The sequence below is a fragment of the Lissotriton helveticus genome, chromosome 8, assembly GCF_964261635.1.
Source record: "Lissotriton helveticus chromosome 8, aLisHel1.1, whole genome shotgun sequence".
NCBI classification, from domain to species: domain Eukaryota; kingdom Metazoa; phylum Chordata; class Amphibia; order Caudata; family Salamandridae; genus Lissotriton; species Lissotriton helveticus.
Window position 1 is genome coordinate 906,144,744 of NC_136069.1, and position 25,739 is coordinate 906,170,482.

Sequence of the window (25,739 nt, forward strand, 5' to 3'; positions counted from 1 at the left end):
GGATTCGGGATGAGGAACAAAACCCTAGAGCAGAGAGCGGCAACGTGAGAGCTTGATTACAAATTTGTCATCTATACCTCTAAGTCCAGCGGAGATCACAGCTTTGGAAAGAGGACTCAGGTTTATACCTACACCCTGCCTTGATCGGTTTAAGTTACATTGTGAACTAACCCAATTTTTTCGGAAACTTAGACTCAAGAACTTTTTTGAGCAACAGTCTTCAGAGACCCAACAAATTTCGGGTAACGACACAGACTTTAGGATAAAGTCAACTTTTACACCTCCACCGCATTTAGTACCTGCAGAAATACTTGCGTTCGAGCAAGCAGTATTCAATGAAGTGGAGGTGCTGGAGGAACACCCACCCCCTATAAAAATCTAACTGCGGATGAATATAAAGCCATTCAATCGCTTCAGAAAAATTGTGATTTAGTCATCAAGAGCGCAGACAAGGGGGGTGGCATTGTCATTCAGGATGCCAAAGAATACGATCAAGAGTGTAGACGACTTCTTGATGATACCACCAACTATGAAGTTCTCAGTGAAGATCCCTCTCCGTTTCTGAAGGATGAAATTACAGATATAGTAATGACAGCAGAACGGGATGGTCTAATAAGCAAGCAGGAAGCCGATTTCCTGACCGTCTCGGAAGGCAAGATTCCATATTTCTATACTTTGACAAAAACACATAAGAATCGCCTTCCTCCACCTGGGCGACCCATAGTTTCGGGTATTGGTTCTTTGTTGGAACCTTTATCCAAGTACTGTGATTTCTTTTTAAAACCTTTGGTCCAGGCAACAAGTACTTGCATTAAAGACACCAAAAGTCTCCTAGCTATGCTTCTAACGGTAAAAATGCCAGAAGAACCTTGCTTTCTTGTCTCCTTAGATATCGAAAACTTGTACACCTGCATTCCACAGGACGCGACCATTAAAGTTCTAGCCGACGTCCTCGATAGAGCAACTTGGGACTATACCACCTCTCGTGCTTTCGTAATCGAATGTGCTACACTGGCACTCAAACGCAATTTTTTTGAGTACCAGGATAAAATCTATCTGCAAAAGAAGGGCACATCGATGGGCAGCACATTTGCCCCAAGCATAGCGTGATTGTGCGTCTAAAATTTTGAATGTACGCACATCCTTTCTGCTACCAACCCCTACACATCCAATGTTATCCTTTGGCAAAGGTACATTGATGATGTGCTGCTTATCTGGAAAGGTCCAGAAGACAGCCTCCTTGCTTTCTTTGATTGGGTGAATACCTGTGATCCACATCTCAAATTCACTTATGAACACAATGCAGACTCCATTGTTTTTTTGGATGTCACTATCACTAGGGATGCGGACCACTTGTCTACCAAAACATACTATAAACCCACTAGCAAGAATAATCTCCTACATTTCTCAAGTTTTCACCCTCGCGCCCTTAGGGAAAATCTTCTCTTCGGCCAATATCTGCGTATTCGCAGAAATTGTAGCGAGTTATCTGACTTCAAAACACAATTTAAGGACTTGACAATCAAGTTGCAGAAGAGAGGTTTTCCCAATAATATTCTAAACAAGAGCTGGAAGAGGGCGAAAAACCAGCATAGAGAGGCCCTACTGGAGGAATACCCAAAGGATTCTGAAGCTAATGTGCCCTGACGTGTGTAACTACTTACAGTAATATCTCCAATGCTGTGAGTCGCTGCATAGGGAAACACTGGAAAATCTTAACTAGCAATAAACATGACTGGCAGAAACCTTTATTCTCATACAAACGAGAAAGGAGCCTTCAAGATTCCCTAGTCCATACCCGTCCAAAAAAGAATGACACAAGACGGGATCAGGATGTTTTGACGGCCTAGGGTCTTCCGCCAGTGACCGGTCATTTTCCATGCGGGGGGTGCAGTGTTTGCCATTTAACAACAAATACCAAGACACTGGATCTTGAGCCTGGCAAACTTTGGCATCAAAGGAGCCACACAAATTGCAATTCTAGTAATGTAATTTACTTGATCACATGCCCTTGTGATTTGAAATATGTGGGCATGACCACTAGAAAAATTAAGCAACACATCTGCGAACATCGCAGTAATATCAGATGTCGCAAAAGTACCACCAAGCTGACCACACATTTTCTACAGACAAATCATAGCCCCAATGACATCAAATGGGCCATTATTGAGCAGCTTAGACAAGGTACTGAAGGCAGCATTTTTGAGAAGGAACAGCGGTGGATCTACCGCCTTTCCACTCATGTATTTGGTTTAAATGATGCTATTCCTTGGTGCTCGGTCATGAGACGCTGATTTTTGATTGCGGTATTCAGTAAACAATTTCCTGGCGGCTTCAGACTGCCTGGTAAAAAATTGTCGGAATCCCTAGAATAATACTACTCGATATCATCAAGGGGTAGGTTATTAATTTCTGCATTGTATTTTTCATGTCCTGCTGAGTCACAAAGCCTTATTTGCCCTCCAATATTGCTTACAGCATGGGCCTTGCTGTTTGCTCAATAGTACTTGCCCTTCGGCATTTAAGGCAATGGACTCTAGCCATAGACACCGATCTGTAAGGTGCGATCAAACATAGTAGTGTGGGTTTGTCAATAAAGTTCCTATTGAAAAAATTAAAAAAAGAAAGAAACGGACATCCCTTTCTCTATAAAATTTGAGAATGACGATAAGTAGCAATTTAAGTTTACATCTGAGCATGGTTTTTAGTTTCTTATTCCTTTTTAACATATTCGGGATTTGTTGAGTAACCTTACTCCCTTTTTTTGAAAATATTGTCATTCATGTATGGAGATCTCCGTGTGCTCTAAACCACTTCTGGGGTGTGTTGTCCTTTAAGAGCCGAGTTCCGTCTTGGTCACGTGGAGTACGCTGACGCCTTAGAATACACACCCAGTCCCGAACTCTAGTTGTGTGCGGGCCGTGGATGTGATTGCAGTAGGTTACGCTGCGGGCTGTCGCCTGGATAGAAGTAAGTGGCTTTCCCAAATGAGACACTTTAAGCCGTATTTCTGGTCCAACAAAATGCACAATTTGATTTGACAATTTGTATTGAGTATGTGTTGCACAAGTAATGATAGTGAGCCGTCTGTTTTATTTTACTCAGAGACTCCGGGCGTGAAGGTTTCCCCTGCCACGAGCCCATGTTGAAATTTCAACGTGCACAAATAGTGAGTTTCTTGCCCTTCCTTTTCCCCTGCCCCCCCCCACCCCACTCGTTCTTTTTAACAGTTATATCTTCCATTGCATATGGTGTGGTTTATTTCTTGCGGGCAATTATAATTTCAAACTTCTGTTAGCCGTATACCAGAATGGGTGGCGGCTGCTAAACACAGAAGACTAATAATGTTGGAACATTAAAAAACAGCTAGTTATATATTAAAGATATAATTGGCGGATCGACATACTTAATAGTGTGTTGCGGCCCCGAACAGGGAGCATGTTTGTTTGGGATTTGAATGTCTCTACAGAAAAAAACTCAGTGAGGGTTATAAAGAGTGTTTGCCCTCTTACACGATCAATGTATGGGTTATCTGGTGGAATTAGCTGTGTTACACTGTATCACCAAGTCTTTTTTCTGAAACAATTGACTGGTAACATAACATCGATACTCTGTGATGGCTATGTGTTGAAGTTTTATAAATGAACTACAATAATGGCGATATTGGATTAACCTTTGTATCTTGCAGATTGACGAACCCTTGTCTGAAGGAGTGTTTCTCCACGGGAATTCCGTGAGTTTGTTGTAATACTTTGTCTTCCCCGACTCGGAGTTTGTGCTACAGGGTGCACGGACCCGAGCTGGGGTGTGTATGGTCCTGACGAATGCGGAGCGGAACGAGCTCGTGAAAGCAGAAACATGTTGACCATGTTATTATTCTTATAGGACACTTTGGTTCAAATTGACTTAACCATCATTTGTCCGCTTTTCACTTTGTTTTTAGTGAAGGTGAACTGTCCCTTTATTAAACGTCTAGTGAGGGAACAGTCTCATCTTCTTTTAAATCACTTATTTCACAATTGGGCACTAACTTACTTGCCTATAAAAAGAACCCAATGATGAAATTGGTCACCGACTTTGTTGGTGCCTGAGGGTTCATTTTCACAGTGTTTCTGACTAATTTCACCTGTTTTTCATTTGGTTGTGGTGACAAAACTTTTACCTAAGCCATTAGTCTACCTGGTTACTGTTTTGTTGTTTGATATATTTGACCTAAGGGGTGTACGAGTGACTATCTGACCCTTCCCTCTCCTGTTGTTTAGTATATAAAAGTAAAGTGCGCATACTTCGATTGCTTCAATAGTTAAATGTGGATGCGTTAACAATTGATGTGTGCACTGATGGCTGGTGTGTGTGCCTGTAGAAATTGTGCACTGATGGTTGGTGGTATGTGTGCCTGGTGGAAGTGTGCACTGCCGGCTGGTGGTGTGTGTGCCTGGTGGAAGCGTGCACTGATGGCTGGTGGTGTGTGTACCTGATGAAAGCGTGCACTGTTGGCTGGTGGCGTGTGCCTGGTGAAAGCGTGCACTGACGGCTGGTGGTGTGTGTGTGCCTGGTGAAAGCGTGCACTGACGTCTGGTGGTGTGTGCCTGGTGGAAGCGTGTACTGATGGCTGGTCGCGTTTGTGCCCGGTGAAAGCGTGCACTGACGGCTGGTGGTGTTTGTGTCCGGTGAAAGCGTGCACTGATGACTGATGGTGTCTGTGCTTGGTGAAAGTGGGCACTGACTGTGTGGTTGGTTGTGTGTGTGTGTGGGTTTGTGTGTGTGTGTGGGTGGGTGTGTGGTTTTATGTGTGCTTGTGTGTGTGGTTGTGGTTGGTTGTGTGTGTGTGTGTGGTTGTGTGTGTGTGTGTGGTTGTGAGTGTGTGGTTGTGAGTGTGTGTGGTTAAATGTGTGGCTGAGTGTGTGGTTGAGTGTGTTTATGTGTGTGTTGTGGGTGTGGCTGTGTGTGGTTGTGGGCGTGGTTGTGTGTGTGGTTAAGTGCAGCGAAGGGGACAGAAGGAGAAAAAAGGCACAGAATCACGGGGCAACTAAGGGGACAGATGGAGAAAGGCACAGAATCAAGGGGGCAGCGAAGGGGACAGAAGAAGAAAGGCACAGATTCATAATCTCAATGTGATCAACAGGATGCTGTCCTAACTATACTGAAGGAGGAACTTGCCAGACTCTCCTAAAAAAAGCACGATCCGGAGTTTCTGACAGTTGAGATCTTGATCTCGATCCCATAAGATATTATAATAGCCTTTTACCTTAACTGCCGCATTTGCTTTGAGCACACATTCTAAATATACTTCTCTTTCCCAAGACGACTGGTTCTGCATCTAAGGGGCAGTGTCGGAGGCATAAGTATTGGGAAACAAGAAAATGGTCAGCAACACACATGCTAGGAATCAATTTTGCCTAGATTTCAGTGATGTTCTGTTGATTTGTCAAACATCAGAAAAGACACGATCATCGTTAAAGATGTATGTAAAATGAGAAAGTTAATAAATGAATAGACGGGAGCCAGCATCAAAGGGCATGGTTTTCACTGGTGTTAATTTTTACTGCTCCTGAATTCTCACCACCTCCTGTTGTGCATCTGTGATGTGACCAATTATAGCCTGCAGGACACACAGTGTAACAGCCCCTATAGAATGTTTGGTGCCACAGAACAAGTCGCTGACTTCCTAATGAGGCCATGGTGAATTTGACCTTGCAGAAGCTTTCCATCAATCCATGCTAAACAGTAAAGGTGTACACTTCCCTTCTCCCACCGCCCCTTGCGCATACCAGTCAGAAACATACAGCCAACACAAACAATAAGATATCAAAACTCACCTGGCAACTGTAGCTGAGTTTTCAAATATCCTAAACTAGCATATACTGTTTTATTTCTGTTATGGTTTTCATGTGCACAGCGAAAGGGAATGTTTGTTTACTTTTTCAACAAGCTCCACTCCCTCGAGCTATCAAACTGCTGTGTTCCAATAACAAAGCTGATCCAGACGGTAGGCCGTATCAACTCACTTTTTAGACACTTTGGTGCTTTAAAGAGTGGTCATGCGCACTTTGAAGACACAGTAGCTCGAAAGTTAATGACATCAAAGCTTCCGTTCGAAAGTGCCGCAAGAGACTGCTGCATATGTATATACATTTACTGCGACGGCAACCAGCGCTTTATCATAAGGGACGCATTACATACATAAAAGTGCCGCAGAACTGGCAGCATTAATGGAATTTTGGTGAATGGAAAGAAAACGATAATCGAAATACACAGAAAGGCCCTACAGTAATCCATCAAGCATGAACGAAATTGCTTGGTAAAACTGCTGACTCGTGTCTGAACACAGTTATTCACTGGAAATAAGTTATGGTGCAAGGAGGAGGGGGGGCAGGTACAACCGGCGGGGTGGGGGGGGCAGGTTAGGAGCACAGTGAGGGGAGGCGATGGAGAGGGAGCAAAGGTGGAGCAGGCACAGGGGAGAGAGAGAGAGATAGAGGCAAGCACAAAATCACCTTTGCGGGCGGGGGCGAAATCAGGAAGTCAGGCATCCTTGCCCGTGACATGGGCGGGGCCTGTGACGCGGCCGGAAGAGGTCGGTGTTGCTCGTTGATGCGGGGCTCTCTTGAGGGAGGGAGAACCCTGCGTTAGCGGTGGAAATCCCGAGAAGTCCCGGGTCCCAGGAGGGGGCCCGGGTGAAGTGGAGAGGCGAGGTGTGTTTCGGTGTCGCATTGCCCAGCAGCCCGGTGAGTGGGGCGCGCCAGTGCGCTGACACGTCTTGGGCATGGAAAGTGAAAGTGCCTTGCTTCTCAAGGGGGACAGGAGATGCGCACGGCGCGTGCGTCCACATTTCCAGTCCGGCTTGCGCGTGCCCATCTCCTGTCTCCCTTGAGAGCCCTTGAAAGCCAAGTCGATGACAATAGGTCTCGCTGAAGACCGCGCTTCGCACTGCGTCGCCAGGTGCGAGACCTAAACACTGTTCAAATGAAGCACACATGAAGTATGTGTCCTGCTGGGCTTGTGCAGATCTTAAAAAGAAAAAAATGTTGTAACGCATTCTCTTACCTACTCCATAAAACAAACTTTGTGTCACAGCCTGATGAGATAAGCAGCTGCAGGGGTCAGGAAAGGTGAATAGGAATAAACAAACCTATTTTCTTCTGCACTGCATAGAAAAAGAAATATCCACACAGCAGAACAGTAGGCAAAGGTGACTGTTGTCAAAGAAAGGATTTGTCGCCTTTCGCCATGTGGAGATGAAGGGGTGAAAAAATAAACAATGCCTCATTAACATATCAATGGTCTTTTAAAGACCTGTGAAATACTCGGGTGCGGCTGCGATAATCTGAAAAACTGTCTGTGTGTGTGTGCCCGGGAAGCTGTCTCAGCCCGGGCACACACACACAGACATCCCTTTGAGCACAATGCCGTTGCGTGCCAGCCTTCAAGCCCTCACTGCGAGGGCCGAGGCTCTTGTTTGGGTGGGCCAGGCTCATGTTTGGGTAGGCCTGGCCTGCTTTCAAAGCTGCTCACAATATAATCATGCCATATTGTTGTATTTCATCAGTCAGGCTGGAATTTAATCACTTTGAGCTGCGCAGTTTCCTGCTGTTAGGCGGTGTGTGCACCGGATAGAGTACTGGTGGCACACAGACCCGTTGGTTGTGTCCAATGCAAGCGGTGACACGCACACCTTGAAAGGGTAAAGGGTTAATTGCCTCCTTTGTTGTGTGTTGAGAAAAAAGCGAGGAGGACTTTGTAGCGCGGCGGGGCCTGGGCAACACTAGGCCGCAGCAGCGCTAATCAAATACACACGAGACAACTACTTTCCCTCTCTGTGCCGGAAGACCCAGGGCGGTCTCCAGCCGTTTAGTTATCCCCTTGGGACGAGCCCGCCCCGAGGGGTGGATGGATGCATGTGAACTAGATACAATGTTGTAGTGGGCCCGGGTGGCTCTCTACAGACTTTTTACTTTTATGGCACATTAGCACTAAAAAATGTTGTAAAGCACTATTGTGAAGTGTTTAGCTTTCGTAGTGACAGACATTGTTTAAACCTTTTGTAGTCATGTGAGCCCAAACATTTTCACTTACTCCTTCCCTACCCTTTTTGCCGTGCCCAGGTGAACCCCAAATGAAATGGCCATAATGGAAGGAGTACTATCAGATGGAAAAAAAGGTCAGGTCTGGAGGGGGAACAGGGTCTCTTCTAAGATGTGTTAGAGGACTATGATGATTGCTATCAACCTGCTGTATGTGCGGCGATTGATAGGTTCCATTTCTCCCAGTTGAAACAAGGGAAATCTGAACCTGTTGAAGATTACGTATCTGCTCTTAAAAAATAAGCAATCTCTTGTAAGTTTGACACGTTGCATGGTGAATTCATATGTGACCAAATTATCATGCACACTAACGATTCAAACTTAAAAGACAGGCTTTGGGGTAGTGGCGATTCCCCTCTTAAGGATATAATTTATTTGGTCAAAAAGAGTGAACTATCTAAAAGATGTGCTAAGGCGGCTAGGAATAGTGCTTGGACCTCATCTGAGCTTAAAGAGAAAGAAGCGGTCTGTAAAGTCTCTAATGTAGCAGCAATAAAGTTAAGGAAGGTGATGTGGTGGTGAACTGTCATTTACAGATAGCATATTTTCCATTGAAATGGCCACAAAACCTTCCCACTAACGTAGTTTTACTGATAAAACTATATAGCGCATAGACAATGTTTAGAAATTGGGTTTTAGCAAAAATATTTAACATTTGCAAATCACCAAGTAAATAGTTTGGATTTGTTTTGATCATATAAGAATCTTTTTTATTCACCACAGAATTACAAAAATGTGTCTTCATAGCTAGTGAAATATATTAGAAATGGTTGAACAGTTCACTTATTAGCTTTTTCAGTGTTATGTTAGGGAAAAAAAGCCTGAAATCTAACGCCCATTCATTTCACATGCCTTGCACAGCATGATTGTCACACAGTTCACTTTACGAAACCCTCTAACTTCAGTCACAGAAAAATAAATATAGGAAGACAAACTGACTTTTGACCTCGGTCTCTGAAAGCCAAGCAAATGTGACCAGATTTTTTGCTCATTCACTCTGTGAGCAAGCAGAACATCAGTTGTCAACTCGCCAGAATAGGCAAGTAGGCTCTAAAAGTAGCTCATCCTGATTAAATCTGGCTCGTCATACCAAGTGAATCTTTTGAGCCCTGCACATGGTACCTGAAGAACAAACCAAAATGTAATATGACCACAGGTGAGGTTAGTATCGCTATTGTAGCTGATTCTGGTTCACCTTAGGCAATCATTAATACGAAAATGTGGGAGGAAAATGTCTTTTGAGGTATTAGGTGAACACCTAAGAGAGACAGACATTTATCCAGTCACGTTTATGGGTGAGAAAATTCAGATGTTCGGGTACTGTGTGTTAACTTTAGAAATTAAGGGCAGAAAAACCATTAGAAAATTATATGTCCCTAAGGTAGGACCATCTGTTTTAGGATGGATGGACCAAACAACCTAAACATAGTAATGAATCCCAACAGTGTGGATCAAGTGTTTTTGTTGGAAGAATCTGAATAGGCTCTTGTGGTGAAACTAAAGAGAGATTTTTCTGATGTGTTTTCGGGCCAGTTTGGAAGATTGAAGCATTCCGTGCACAAAACAGTGGTGAAGAAAGGTGTGGTACCTGTTTGTCATAAGATCAGGAACATACCATTAAGTGTCAGGGATGAGGTGGCTGAGAGTTGGAAACTCTAAAAGAGAAAGGCATTATTGAACCTACAGAGTGTGCAAAGTGGCTTGCATCACTGGTTGTTGCCAGGAAGGCGAATAGGAAGTTAAGAGTATGCATTGATCTGTGAGAGTGAAATAAAAACATAGTGGCAAATTTCCTTTGCCTAAGATTTCTGAATTACTGGCCTAGACTAAGGGAGCCACACGGTTTTCCGCAACTGACTTAACTTCAGCCTACTACATGCTGAGAGTAAAAAATTGACCGCTTTCAGCACACTGGAATATTTTTGATTTATCTGCATGTTGTTTGGGTTGCATGGGCTGCTGCGGTCTTCCAAAGGTTAATGCACAAACTCTTGACCGATTTTCCTGGAGTAGTTTACTTTCAGGATGATATCTCGATCATGGGGAAAAGTAAAGATGATTAAGATTGTAATTTATACAGGGTGCTAGGGACACACAAAGAATATGGGTTAATGGCAGAATTAGACAAGTGCAAGTTTTGTAGACAGTCTGTGAAATACGTGGGACATGAGATCAGTGAAAAGGGGTGCTCTCCTTTGAGGAATATCAGTCATAAGAGATGCCCCACCCTACATGCAAGGATAAAGTAAGGTTATTTATAGGAATCACCAAATTTTATACAAAATTTGGAACAATTTTTGCAGATAAAGCATACAACATTTGACAATTGTTAAAAGATCAGCAGAGTTTTGAATGGAATGAAATGATGCAAATAGAATTTGAAAGAATCAAGGATGACATCTGTGGCACTATTCCTATACATGGGTTCAATACTACGGCTCACACAGTTTTGACTACTGATGCCAGCAGAAAAGGGTTGGGTGCTGTGTTGTCCCGAATTTAAAAGAATGGGGTAGAAAGTACAGTATCCTTTGCTTCTCGATCCCTGATATCACAGAAGAGGCGTACTCCATCATTGAACGGGTAATGCTAGCATGCATGTGAGCAACTGGGAAATTTAGGCAGTTCCTATGGGGCACTGAATTCACATTACGAATATATCATAAACCATTGCTAAAGGTTTTAGCTACTGATGGCTCAGCCAAAGCCACACCATGTATAGCCATAATGTCTCTTCGGTTACTGGAGCCATTTTCCGAGTGTATAAAAAGCTGGGTATGAGAAGACAACGTTTTGGTCAAGGTGATTGAGAATGTGTTACAGGTGTGGCCAGATAAAGTAAAAAAGTTTTGGAGGAATGTAAGACATTTTGGGAGCTTAAGGTGGAATTAGCTATCTCTGACTCAGGATTAATTTTCAAGGGTGGCAAAGTTATTCCTCTGCACAAACTCTGTCAAAGAATTCTGGGGTTAATGCATGAAGGGCATTTAGGAATTGTTAAGTCAAAACTGAGTTAAGGATTCCTACTGGTAATCCAGAATTGATTCAGGTATGGAGAACTTTGTTAGGAATTGCGAACATTATGTGAATGCTGATAAGACTCGTAATGTTTTTACACCGCCTCATGGCCTCAATGAGATACCTTCGAACCCTTGGGAAGTTTTAACAATTGATATTTTAGGTCTAATTTTGGAATGGAATGGAGTTTCCAAGAGCATTATTGTGTTACACAACACATATTCCAAGCGCCCTGATTTGAAGATATGTGGATGCAGCATATATACTCACATTCTTGGTGAATATATTCCTGAGAGAAAGAATTCCCAGGTCACTTTTGAGTGATAACGGTCCAAATATTTTGCGGTGAGAAGTCTACTAAATATCTTTCAAGAAATTGCATTAAAGAGAAAGACACTGGTGAATATCCTACCAGCGATGGTTCTATTGAAAGATTCAACAGGGTGATCATGGGCTGTATTCAAGCTGCCATAAAAGAGGGAAAACTGGGAACAAGAACTTGACAAATTGGTGTGGCCATGCCGCATAACTCCTACAGTAATGAGTTATAGCCTCTTTAAAGATTTTGAAAGGACTCGATCCGTTTGGTAAAGACAATTTGTGTGGATGTCTCATGGAAATCAGAGTACGTGGTCCCCGGAAGTGGTCAAAGCAAATTTGGAAAATGCACGCAGGACTTATAGAAAGTATTATGATAAGAAACATATTGTGAAGGATGTCACTCTGAAAAAGGGTGATTGATTTCGGGTTAAGCAAGATTGCGAGTAAAGCAGAATAGAGACATGAAGAAAGGTGGTAGTCACTTTTTTGAACCATTACAAGTGTGAAGAGTGTCTTTGTGGTCAGCTAAGCAATGGTAAAGTCTGGCATTTAAGCAAGCTTTCTAAATGTAATAAGATTTCTTCATGGAGTTGTTGAGGCTCGAGAGCTACTGAAGCATTGTTGTGGGATGAAGGGGACAATGGAGTGCCCAGTTACAGTGCTGTTCGAGTTCAACAAAGTGATTCTACAGTTAATCTTATGACTCTGCCTCTGGATGCTGGAAATTCGTTTTTTCCTCGAGATGTGAGTGAATTAACTAGTAATGTAAAAGAATGGTGACATGCTTCTTCTCAGATGTTATATCCTTACATCAAAGGGGTGAGGGTGACAAGTTCAGGCAGAGCTATATCACTGCTCACTAAGTAAAAAGATGTTGTGGTGGGGTGATGGTTCTAATATGTATGCATCATTTCCTTGTATTAATTATGCATCATTTTGTGTGTATGCATAATGGTATTGTGATTATAGGCATATATACTTAACAGCATTAAGACTCATACACTTATTTTCCTAAGTAATAATTCCAGTGTTCCTTTTATCCTTTGTGATTATAAATTGTTGTATGTATCATGAATTATTTTTATTATAAAATGAGGAAATGGTGGTGCTGCTATACGGTAAGTCATAGTGAATGAGCTACTAGGATTATTTACTGGACTGTCAGGTAGCAAATGTTGGAGGAGACAACTGGTGCGGACTTCGTTTGGGAAGAACGTAATAGCCTACTCTCCCTCTCATACAAATAAACTCCCTTTTAATCGACTACAATTTGTGTGCCTCATCACAGCACGCTTCACATCTCTGCCAAGTACCACACATCAGGCATTAGACTAACATATTTCAGTGTGGTTGTCCACATCACTGCAATGAAATGCAAAGTCATGCATAATAGCTCGTCTGCTGTCAAGGAGGAGCGCTAGTAATCATAAACCATAAACACAAAACTAAAGCTGGAATTGCAGATTAGGTGAGCATTGCTCCCGTGGTAGGAGGGGGCTAGCTCAGTCTGCAGCTCTAGTTAACAAATTAACAATGTAACAATTATACTAGAATTCACCCGACAAGGCAGACCACACAGCATACTTGATACATCAGTGACGGGTGTGAGAGTAAGTGCCTAATGAGAGACCTGGGGTGAGGTCAGGATGAGTTTTTTGAAGCACTCTAGGAGGGACATCCTACTACAGCCTGTGATGGCACCAGGGTGGGCGGGTGCAGTTCATGAAATTTTGGCAGGCTGCAGTGGAAATGGTAGCAAAGCTCGCACCATCTTGTGCTGTGGTATTATTGATCGGAGCCAACCCACCTCACCACCGGTGGCTGAGTGAAACCCACGCCCTGTGCAGCCAGGCCTCGGAGCAAAGTGAGTGAGTGCCTGGAGTGAACTCTCACTCTGCTTGTTGACCTTTAATTTGTTTTAAATTAGCGCTAGCCGCAGCATACGTCACAGGGGACACGTGGATCCAGTCCAACAAATGGCTTTCAGCTAAGCCGATAGCGGCATTACATAAATCAGCAGAGCGGGAGCTTGGTGTCGCAGCACTAGCTCTGTGACAGCCTGTTGATGTGATCTCTGGTTGTGCCTCGGTCTGTGAGGTTGGGCAGCTGAACTAATTTTCAGGCTGGGTTACTGAATACACAAATTAAGCTTAGGCTACAAATAATTATGAGATAGTGTCCAATGCTGCAGCGGTTCACTACTTTACAAGAAACCCCAGGCAGATAAGCATGATAAAAACAATGAGAAGTAAAAGAGTAAAACTACAATGAAACCTTGAAACAAATAAAGTGAAATAAACTGAATGGTGCAGGGCTTTAAGTGGGATGGAAAAACTGTGGTGGGGGGTGTCACTTAAAGTGCCGTGCAAACCTGTGAAAGGGCCTTGCTTAGCCTAAACCAAGTTAACTACATAATCATGTGCTTAACAAATTAATTAAATCGTATTTAACAATAGATAGCAAAAATATATTACCGTATTTTCCGGCGTATAAGACGACTGGCCGTATAAGACGACCCCCTACATTTCTTGATAAAATGTAGGTTTCGTGCTATACTCGCCGTATAAGACTACCCCCACTTCCAACGCAGTCCTGCATAGCCATTTTGAGAATTTATTTTGGGCTTATTAGTGATTCTAGTCCTCCTCCGTGTGGGTGAGCAGTAAGGCTTTATCAGAGGACAGTGTTAAGCGTTTATTGTACACACTCAAGGACTGAACTCAAACCAATTGGTTGTATAAACAATATTGCTTTAGTCACAATATTTTTATTTAGAACCATATGAAAAACAGTTACTTGTAAACATAAGGCTGTGTGTCATCAAACATGTACGATAAACATAAAACAGTGCAAGTGGATTAAACTTTCATAACTCCAAGCGATTTTTACAGGATTTGCTGGCATTCCCTTTAAAAGCCTTCAAAATCCTCCTTTTCGTCATCTGATCTCATAAGTAAATCAATGAGATCTTGTGGTACATCTGTAAAGCAATTAGAGAAAGTGGCCGTGCACTGCATTAAGTTCTCCTTTATGTTAAGGCGTGAGTCGTGCTCCTATGGATACTCCCCGCTCGGGAGTATTAAAATGTCATGAAATAGCGCTGGCACTGACTAGTGCGAGTGTCTCCTAGGGCACTGACTGTTATGTGCTGAATTTATCAGCTAAGATATAATCAATAAAGTTTTTCACCAAATCATTTTTCTTTCTGAAGTTTCTTGAGTATTTTATTCATACTTGTAAAGTTTTTCATTTGTAAATATGGTTTCTTTCATCTGAAATTACATATATTCAGTATACGTGTTTTACATCCAATTTGTTTTTCGAATAAACAAAAAACTGCATTCCAATGCATTTCGGCCTGGGGCCTTCATCAGGGAAATCTGTGAAACAAGAATTGTATCCATCACGAAGTGTTTCAATATGCAACATGAAGTTAACAAAGCAGTTGACTAACATGGTGAAAATACATACTTCTTAAGTTACAAACCCTCCATAATTGTGTTACTAACTTTCATTGTCATTGAACATAAACACAATGTTACCCTTCGCTTTACGCGTTTACTGTGTGTTTGGTGTGTGTGAGGAAAATAACGTAAATGGCTTTTAAACTAAGCGCTTTAGCCAGTGATGTAACGTGAGTATTTCATAAGTTGCTTTTGTGTGGTAGCTTAATACGGCAACAATGAAATGCGGGTAAATATACTAGAACGCGATAGCGTCTTACCTAAGCGGGTAGATATACTAGAACGCGGTAGCGTCTTACCTAAAGTTATGTGGACTGTTTTTAAACCAACATAACATCACGCGCTTTTGATTAAGCACGCGTGGAGATTCAGTAAGCAGCCTACGCATAACAGTGAAAGCGCGATATTGCATTAGATACGGCTAAGGTTCTTACCGGAATACGCTGTAACAAAGTATCAAGTCTGAATTAGGAGCCGCCGTTCTCTCAACTGCAAAGTCGGCGTGTGACGTATGTGGGATGGGTTAAGCCTTAAAATAGCACGCAATCCAAATAATAAGAAAAATGCAGTATGATGAGATCACCAAGCTCACGGAAACTAAAGCCGACACATTTGCATATACCAATGAAGAATCTTCCAAAATATATTCACTTATTCAAGATGAACATATTGAATATACCACAACGAAATCAAAAGATCAACAAGTGAAACAACTTCTGTATTTATCACGTAAAATTATTAACCAACGTCTACATGCCAGCACAATGATCAGATATCATAAAGCGTCTAGAATCCCAAGGGGACTGAGAATACTACTAAAACCATCTTTGTGTAAGAACTCCAAAAAATTCACTGATAAATGGTATGCAATCCTTAACAAGTGCTCTTTAGATCTTATTCTGTTGATCATTGAAGAATTGTCCCAAATACTTGAAGAATTGGAGAAAGATATAACTATAGTGAAAGAAGATTTAAACAAAATGATGACATCTGAGGAACTTAACAAAACATTAGAGGATATCAAGACACAATTGGCAAAACATTCCGAAGAAGTTAATGAAAGAAAATTACGAAAATACCGGCGTGATACCATTGACTATAAATTAGATGAAGTATATAATTGGGCAGAGGTATACGCAAGAAGAAGACAAAACCGCCCCTATACACAACAGACGGATACTTCCTCCTCAGACACTGATGGTACATCAGACACATCTAGAAAAAGACCTACTGCACCAACACCTACAGCGAGTGCTTCCACATCCGGTCAGCCTTTTTTAGGAGTAAGCCCCCACGAAAGAGACGACCCAGGAGGTCAAGAAGAAAACCCAGAACAAGTGAAGGAGAAAGATCTCCCCCAAACCCGGAATGCAACTACCAGGAAAGACAGAAAAAAGAATCGATAGACAGTTTGGTAATCAACATTTCAGACGTCAATCTTACAAAACTCCAAATGAAAATTCTTCAAAAAGGCACGTCATTCGTACCTACGGCACATACAAATCATCTGGAAGTCAATATTAGCTTGTTCAAGCTTATGAGAAAACTTAGACTTCGACACTTTTTCTCTAACATTGTAGGAGAACAACAGGACAACAAAGAAGACTCGTTAAAAGGCTTAACAACCACAAGTACATACATGGCACCTATAAGCCATAAGACCTTGGATCTATTTGAGCAACTGATCAAACAGGATTTAAACAAAATCAATTACCGAAGAAAAAGCAAAACCAAAAACTTGACTCAAAAAGAATATGCCATTCTTAAAAACATAGCGGATAATCCCAGAATTATCTGTCAGAGAGCGGACAAGGGTGGCGCCCTGGTCATAATGAACATGGACTACTACCAATCGCAAGCTGTGGAGCATCTACAGGACGAGAATACGTACATGGAACTCAACACTAATCCTACGAAGGAAATACAAGCGGTTCTTCAAACCATAATCTCAGAGGGCATCTCAAAAGGATGTGTGGATGACAAAATGAAAAAATATCTCACTACAGATTATCCGAAAACACCGAAATTTTATTTAACACCTAAAATCCACAAAGATCCTGTCAAACCTCCATGTCGCCCAATAGTATCCACTTGTGGAAGCATCCAAGAACCAGTGGGAAAACTGATTGACAAATATCTTCAACCATATGTCATTACCATGAGCTCTTATGTCAAAGACACCACGGACTTCTTAATCAAGCTAGACAACATAAAATTGGTACAGAATGAGGTCATAACTATGTGTACTATCGATGTCCAAGCGTTGTACACTTCAATTCCTCACTTGTTGGGGATAGAAGCTGTAGAAGAAGCACTACTTCACATGGAACATGAAGAAAATATGAAAGTATTTTTGTTGGAACTACTCAATTTCACCTTAATGCATAGTTTTTTCAAGTGGGAAGACAAATGGTACCTACAGAAGTCAGGAACTGCCATAGGAAATCCGGCAGCTCCTTCATACGCTAATATCTTTATGCACCAATATGAAAACAATCATATTTTACAGAAAGAACAATGGCAACAAGGACTACGCCTATATCTGCGATATATTGATGACATTTTCATCTTGTGGAATGACACCAAAGAACGCTTAATTTCCAATATCCAACAACTGAACCTTGTTGATCAAAGGATACAATTCACCTACACCATACATGACAGTGAAATCAACTATTTGGATGTAACCGTCAAGACAATAGGTGATAAAATTGAAACGACCCTGTACACCAAAACGACTGATCGGAACAATCTATTAGCTTACCAGAGCTTCCACCCCATGCCCCTCAAACAACACCTTCCATACTCTCAACTCCTTCGAGTAAAAAGAATTGTCTCAGACCCGGAAGATTCGAAGACGCACACACAAATCATGTTAAACAAATTCAAAAAAAGAGGCTATCCAGATGAAGTACTACAGGGAGCGCTGGAAAGAACTAGCACCAAAGACAGAAAAACTTTATTGACAGCACAAACAAGCAAAAAGGCTAACAGAACCACTTGTGTTAGTAAATATTCCACAGCTAGCCCACAGTTCAAGAAAATTATTAAAAGACACTGGCGCATTTTACAGACTGAACCTGATTTTAACGATGTATTTAGCGAAGAACCCATATTTGCGTTCACCAGAGCCAAAAACATAGGAGAAATCATCAAGAAACCATCAGTGGAAAAACTGCACAATATATACAAAGGAACATCACCTTGTAGAAATTGCAGCAATTGCCATAACATTATGGAAGGCAACACGATCACCCATCCTATGAGAGGCAATAAAATCAGGTTACAGGTTAACGGTACATGTGACACAAAAAACATCATATACATGATAAAATGCCCCTGCAGTCATGCTTATGTCGGACAAACAGAACGTAAACTCAAAATCCGATTAACAGAGCACAAAAGTAACATAAGAACCAAAGTGTTAAAATCAGCGTTGGCCACCCATTTTATTGAACATAACCACCAAATCAACCAAATGAAGGCTTGCATCCTAGAAATAGTGGAAAAAAATGAGGAGACGGACAATAAAAAAGCTTTGCTAAAACGAGAAAACCACTGGATATACTATTTACAGACTCTACGCCCACATGGAATTAATGAACGGACAGAATTTAGCTGTTATTTATAATTAAGTTGGTTTTTGATATAAGAGTGTCAGTACAGTGCTGTGCATGTATTTGTGAGTTTCATGCAATGACCGCTTTTTGAGATTAATGTACCCACACGGTTTACTTCCTTTTTGTACACTGGCCCTTCAATAGTAGTGCGCGTTATTTTAAGGCTTAACCCATCCCACATACGTCACACGCCGACTTTGCAGTTGAGAGAACGGCGGCTCCTAATTCAGACTTGATACTTTGTTACAGCGTATTCCGGTAAGAACCTTAGCCGTATCTAATGCAATATCGCGCTTTCACTGTTATGCGTAGGCTGCTTACTGAATCTCCACGCGTGCTTAATCAAAAGCGCGTGATGTTATGTTGGTTTAAAAACAGTCCACATAACTTTAGGTAAGACGCTACCGCGTTCTAGTATATCTACCCGCTTAGGTAAGACGCTATCGCGTTCTAGTATATTTACCCGCATTTCATTGTTGCCGTATTAAGCTACCACACAAAAGCAACTTATGAAATACTCACGTTACATCACTGGCTAAAGCGCTTAGTTTAAAAGCCATTTACGTTATTTTCCTCACACACACCAAACACACAGTAAACGCGTAAAGCGAAGGGTAACATTGTGTTTATGTTCAATGACAATGAAAGTTAGTAACACAATTATGGAGGGTTTGTAACTTAAGAAGTATGTATTTTCACCATGTTAGTCAACTGCTTTGTTAACTTCATGTTGCATATTGAAACACTTCGTGATGGATACAATTCTTGTTTCACAGATTTCCCTGATGAAGGCCCCAGGCCGAAATGCATTGGAATGCAGTTTTTTGTTTATTCGAAAAACAAATTGGATGTAAAACACGTATACTGAATATATGTAATTTCAGATGAAAGAAACCATATTTACAAATGAAAAACTTTACAAGTATGAATAAAATACTCAAGAAACTTCAGAAAGAAAAATGATTTGGTGAAAAACTTTATTGATTATATCTTAGCTGATAAATTCATCACATAACAGTCAGTGCCCTAGGAGACACTCGCACTAGTCAGTGCCAGCGCTATTTCATGACATCTGTAAAGCAGTCATCGTATGGATCTGGTAATTCCGTATCAGATAGTGTGGTCTCTGCTTCGGCTTCCTCTTCATCTTGCCACAAGTAGTCGTCCTCCATACCATCTAATGAATTTGATATGCCACACTTCTTGAAAGACTTTATGACTGTTTCTGCATCGATATCATTCCAGGCTTTTATGACAAACTTGCACAAAACATCCAACTGTGGAGCACGCATGTTTCCTCTTTTTGTGAATGACTTTTCGCCGCTAACCATCCACTCATTCCACTGTTCTCGAATGCGATCTTTAAATGGCTTGTTTAGGCACACTTCCAGTGGCTGTACCAATGATGTCAATCCTCCAGGAATAACTGCAGCATCTGTTTTTATTCTTGCCAGCCTTTGCTTGGTGCTGGGAGTTAAATGAGCCCTGAACATATCCCACACCAGTAGACAACGTTTTTGAAGAAGTCCACCTGGTCGCCTGCTCCATACATTATCAAGCCATAGCTTTACCCCTTCTTCATCCATCCAGCCTTTTTCATTCACATGTACAAAACAACCAACAGGAAACTTGAGTTTCGGCATTGTTTTTCTTTTAAAAATAACCATTGGTCTCAGTTTGGCGCCATCAGCTGTGCATGCTAGTACCACTGTAAAACTGGACTTCTCATGTCCTGTTGTTTTTATTAAAATTGTTTTTTCACCTTTTGGATGGACAGTTTTGTTTGCAAGTAACAATGAAGGAGGCCCCCTACTGGTAATGATTATGGACCAGGGGAGAACAGAGAGCAAAAGAAATGGGGTCCTATGGGGAGCCACAAAGAGTGGTATCCGTGAAAAAACTACCCGTACTTAATCGCACCTTAGTCAATGATACCAATCACACAATGGACAAAGAAACCTCAAAATGTTCAGTTGTGTTTACCTTCTAGTGGTCAAAGTAAAACATTTGGTTGGACCTGTTATATAATATTCAAAGTGATGCATGCAGCAGACTTAGTAAAAATTAAGTACATAAGTAACAGTAAAAACGACAAAAATATTTATCCGGCAAGAATATTTTTTAACCCCTTTAGAGCTTGTAAACAAACCTCCCCAGTGCTGCGCTGTCCATTATCCAGTGCTGAACTGGACGTCCAACGGTCGTGCGCAGCACTGGGGAGGTAGTGGCCGTGACGACCGTTGGCCGACGGCAGCAATTAAGGGGTTAATCATAAAGGGTTGATTCATTTATACAAAAAAGTACACAGTAGAAAAATCAAACACAAGGCATCATATTTAAAACGGATGAAATAATGTAAAATACTCAAGATGCACACTACAGAAAGAGAAAATGATAAAAATGTTCAAGAGGAACAGTTCCTCTTGAACATTTTTATCATTTTCTCTTTCTGTAGTGTGCATCTTGAGTATTTTACATTATTTCATCCGTTTTAAATATGATGCCTTGTGTTTGATTTTTCTACTGTGTACTTTTTTGTATAAATGAATCAACCCTTTATGATTAAAAAATATTCTTGCCGGATAAATATTTTTGTCGTTTTTACTGTTACTTATGTACTTAATTTTTACTAAGTCTGCTGCATGCATCACTTTGAATATTATATAACAGGTCCAACCAAATGTTTTACTTTGACCACTAGAAGGTAAACACAACTGAACATTTTGAGGTTTCTTTGTCCATTGTGTGATTGGTATCATTGACTAAGGTGCGATTAAGTACGGGTAGTTTTTTCACAGTTTTGTTTGCAACCATATCAAAATTCATTGGAGTTTCATCCATATTTCCGATACTACTTAGCGCATAGCCATGTTCATTACGCAGCTTAATAACGTAGCGATGGAAACTATGTATTTTGGCATCAAGATCTGTAGGTAATTTTTGTGCAATTTTAGTCTTTTGCCTAAATACCAGATTATGCCTTCCCAAGAATCTAGTACACCAGGATACAGTGGCCTTAAATCTGTTGCTGAGATCTGGGTTAGATTTGGCCCACTGAAGTGCAAACAAACGTATTTTATTTCGTGTCACTACATAACCGCTTTGGCGATGCTCATTCACCATGTCTGCTACATGTTTTTCGAGTTCTGGCCAATGTGGGGTGCCTCTTCTTAATGCACACTTACCCCTTGGCATACTCCTTAATGCTTTTTCATTTGCTTTCCAGTCCCGAACCATCTTTTCTGTTACTCCATATTGTCTTGCAGCAGCACAGTTATTATGTTCCATGGCAAAATGTACAACTTTAAGTTTGTAACTGGCTTCATATTTCTTTCTTCTTGCTGCTGCTGGAGCCATGATGGGTTCTTGACTGTTAGCCATTTGCATACTGTACTGTATGTACTGGTGCTGTACTGTATGAACTGGTACAGAGACTGATGCTATACTGTCTTCACCACCACATGTATATCTGCTCACCAGACTGCCTTTCCTGTTTACAACAACCAACCAATCACAGCAAGCGATCTACTGGTACTGGTACCGGTATTTCCTGTGCACACTGCATACAAACTCTGCTTGGATTTGGAGGTTTGTAGTTCCTCTCATGTTCTAAAACGTGTTGTTAGTGCCATCTTTACTACTATGTGCTCACACTACAGACCCTCTCCAAGCATCTCCTTTCTTTATTAAACAGTATAGTGCATTTCAGGTGTGTATCAAAAGAAGGTACCTTATGTAAGAATTCAACATAATAAGAAGATTGTATAGCTCAGTCAGTCATATAAAAACCTTTAAAAAAAATGCAGTGTGTTTTGTACCGTAATTCATTAGGAATGTACCATACTGAAATAACTGCTGCAAAACTGCCATTGGGAACATTCTACAGTCCCCTTTCTATGACCATGGACTGAGGAGATCAGCACATGTGGAGGAGCGCGTGTCAGACGCGCAACACAGTGGGGGCCGCCATCTTAGGTGCTTCAGCGCTGCCCGATATGTTTTCGGACATCCTGCTGCCTCGTCTGCCTTAATTGGGGAAGTACGGTATGCATCGCAAGCGGTTGGAGGCGCGTGTGCAGCTGAAGTCTAGGTAGGATTCACAGCGCCATTTGTTCGGTTTGCTACCTCTTACGGTACTTTTTGTTTGCTTTCGATACTTGCACAGTGACACCATTGCCTCATGTAACGTTTGTTCTTGTGTTTGAGTGCCCTCCATTTATTGCAATATTACCGTATACTTCTACGGCGCCATTTGTTAGAGTGTCCCTTTTGTCGCATGTAATGTAATGTACCGTACGGTACCGGTAACGTTTTGCGGCTCAGTGTTGGGTCTAGGTAGGATTCACGGCGCCATTTGTTCTGTTTGCTACCTCTTACGGTACTTTTTGTTTGCTTTCGATACTTGCACAGTGACACCATTGCCTCATGTAACGTTTGTTCTTGTGTTTGAGTGCCCTCCATTTATTGCAATATTACCGTATACCTCTACGGCGCCATTTGTTCGATTGTCACTTTTGCCTCATGTAATGTACCGTACGCCACCAGTAACGTTTTGCAGCTCAGTGTTGGGTCTAGGTAGGATTCACGGCGCCATTTGTTGTTTGCTACCTCTTACGGTACTTTTTGTTTGCTTTCGATACTTGCACAGTGACACCATTGCCTCATGTAACGTTTGTTCTTGTGTTTGAGTGCCCTCCATTTATTGCAATATTACCTTATACCTCTACGGCGCCATTTGTTCGTTTGTCAGTTTTGCCTCATGTAAGGTACCGTACAGTACCGGTAACGTTTTGCAGCTCAGTGTTGGGTCACGGCGCCATAATATGCCTAACCAACCGGAGTATGTTCACTTTTTCATCCTGTAATGCACCATTTCCTATTGTGAAGCGGTCTGACACCTTCGGGTAAAGTCCGCGCTATAGAAAAACGCAAGAATAAATACCGTAAAATTTGGCACCCGGCGTATAAGACGACCCCCGACTTTCGACAACATTTTAAAGGGTTAAAAAGTCGTCTTATACGCCGGAAAATACGGTATATGCAATAAACACTTAGCTTAAAAGGTTAAGAAGACTCTTCTGGGATTCAAACTTGACCTTGAGGCAAAAGATGGATTCGTGATGTAAATGCAATATTCTACTGAGACACCAAATCCTGCTTATGCAACATGCTTACTTTAATAGAGGGTTTGTCTGAGAGAACAAGTGTGGTAATGTAATATCACCTGGTGACCTCACCCTACAGCAACAAATAGTAGCTAATGTTGCAAGAATGGACTCTCATTTGGAGGCCTACATTGATGCACACCGCAACATTCAGCAGCTGCAAAAGCAGCCTAAATTATTTAGAAATAATTATTAAAGTACGCAGAGACGTAAGTGTATTACAGAATAAAAACAACAAAAACATTTTTTTCACCAACCATCTCTTGACTCTTTTGGAACAAAAAAATGTAACCAAATGGCTTGTATTTTGTTCTAGTTGCAATCCTACTACTAAGTAGCTGCATTATTAGGTTAGATGTCAGTCTTAACTGTTTGGCCTACAAAATATTGCATTCTGGGACTTGTAGTTTCTCTTTCTAGATTAACATTATAGACGAAAACCCATAGCAAGAAAATGCTGTAGCGGGTAATAAGCAAAGCCTGACCGGTTTGTGGACACAAGAGTTGAAAGGAGACATCAGGAGTGCAATAACAACTAATTTGCACAGATGTGATACTTCCGACGGCAGCTCAAGTTTTACTTTACACAGCAGTCAGTGAATACTGTTACAGACAAAGTTGAACAAGGCAGTTGATCTTCGTTGAGTTTCTCGTTGCTCAAATGGGTGTAATTCCTGATATTTATGTTTCCCCTCGCCTTCCTTACTCATAATTACACTGAAATTATGAAAATGTCGCACGTAAACAATACGAAACATTGGCAGCTATACCGTCACCGGACGACATGCGCACGTCCTTCTACAGCTCACTTAACCCTTTATAAAACAACGTTTCATCAGATAACATGTTATGTTCACATGCAAGCAAAAAATACAAAAGCAGTAGCAGATGCAATAAAAAGAAGTATGTCTCGAACTCGAACGAACCGACCAGCATAGAAAGTTGGTGAGTAAAAAATGCCAAGTACCTGAGCCGTCTTAAAGTTCAGGCGGTCACATTTATCCCATTCGCACACCTCCATGAAGGAAACCCCGATTGGCTGCCTGGGACTTGGTTGACCAATCATAGGGCTTCGTAAAATACACCGGAAATGGGAGTCAACCAACCAATTAGGAGCCAGTTCTCAATATACATTTTATCGGCTTGGATTTTCAGCGTCTGTAAACTCGTTGTATTGGATAAGGACACGGTTGTTGCTGATTTTATGTTTATTGCCTCTGTACTTTAGTAGTTAAAGAACCAGATTTTTATTTTGGTTTTGTCTTGTGAAAAAACGTAAAATCTCGTTTGATGAGATGTAAATGTTATTCTCTCTCTTCAGTTCTAGCATCGTTTCTCATTGTCGTTCTGACACTAAATCCGAGCCTTAAAAGACATTCTTAGCCAGGGTTCAATGAAACTAGGTCACTCCGGTTGGTTGGTGCAGTGTGTTGCAATAAGTTTAACCAAGAGACATTAGAGCAGTGGTCTTCAAACTTTTTTGTACGGAGCCCCCCCCCCCCCCCCCCCCCTTCAAAGGAAAATGTTTTTAAGTCGGGGACCCCTGCAAAAATGTATGGCAAGGATAGGGAAACGGGAGCAGTGGCGGCTGGTGACATATGAAAGTGGTGAGGCGTAAAATGAATTCCATACTGCACCGTAGCGAGCGTAGGGAGCGAGCCCGAACAACCTAAGGGGTTTTTTGAAAAAAGATTGGACAAATGGTGCATTTTTAAGCAAATCTGAGACAGCAGGAAGGTTAATCAATACTGAGCACATCTTGCAGTTGCCACGTAGTAGCTGCTAATTCTATGTCAGGACAGGAGGCGAGGATTATGCTTTTCTCATTTCTTTAATGAAATGCTCAGCAGCCAATGAATGAACAAAAAACTACATCTCCCATGACCACTAGGGAGTAACCATAGAGTACAGCGTATAAAAGGTCAACACATTAGTCTGTCTTCCTCTTTCTTTGCTGCTCCGCAGCCAGTTAAGTGCATTATATTTACTCTCTTGCATATTGTTACTGTTTATTGACTTGGCGCATTGTTGCTTACTATTTGCTTTGTGCTTTGCCTTAGCGCTTTG

The 25,739-nt window shown here is 41.6% G+C and overlaps 1 protein-coding gene across 2 annotated transcripts in view; it reads right to left on the reverse strand.

Annotated features, from left to right (window-relative positions):
* NSUN3 (NOP2/Sun RNA methyltransferase 3) overlaps nt 1–24,737 on the reverse strand; it is a 190,337-nt gene extending 165,600 nt beyond the window's left edge. For both annotated transcript variants that reach the window (XR_013599891.1, XM_078657710.1), the window contains exon 1: nt 24,640–24,737. The gene's annotated coding sequence lies outside the window, so the exon portion shown is untranslated. The remainder of the gene's footprint in view (nt 1–24,639) is intronic.
* Between the last annotated feature and the right edge of the window lie 1,002 nt (nt 24,738–25,739).